We start from the raw sequence: 600 nt of genomic DNA, 5'->3' as shown, positions 1-600 counted from the left end.
CGAGTCGTTCACGAACAAAGAGTCGTTTTGACAACCCTAATCACGTAGTCATTAGATGTTAATGATTAGTATAAGATTTAAAACATCATTTGAATCTAATTTAATAATTTTAATTATATTTATTTTTTAATACTTTTAATTGATTATAAATCTTTTTAGTCTTTTAGTCAATTAAATTTTTAAAAAAGACTACTCATCAAGGATATATATATAATTGATTAGTAGTATTCCGAGCCAAAACAAGCCGAACACGAACGAACAAATATTTATTCATGTTCGGCTCATTAACTTATCGAACGAGTAGAACACGAGCTGTTCGCGAACAACGAGCCGTCTTGACAGCCCTAATCACCCGCAAAATTTATTTGTTGTCCGAATGCTGCCCATATAAATGGTTGTTTGGGATTAATATTTTTATTATTTTTTTCACTTTAAAAATACATTTGTTTAATATTTTCTTGTATATTTTTATTTTTTTTTTAAAAATAAACTAATATGATTTTAAAAATGATCAAAATGTGTTTTAAATATTTTTGAAAATAATCATATTTAATTCTAATAATCAAATATATTTTTTTTCAAATTAGCATATGAATAAAA

This window comes from Phalaenopsis equestris, unplaced genomic scaffold, assembly GCF_001263595.1.
Source record: "Phalaenopsis equestris unplaced genomic scaffold, ASM126359v1 Scaffold218306, whole genome shotgun sequence".
Taxonomy (NCBI): Eukaryota; Viridiplantae; Streptophyta; class Magnoliopsida; order Asparagales; family Orchidaceae; genus Phalaenopsis; species Phalaenopsis equestris.
The sequence above is the reverse complement of the archived record's forward strand: the minus strand, read 5'-3'. Positions refer to the sequence as shown.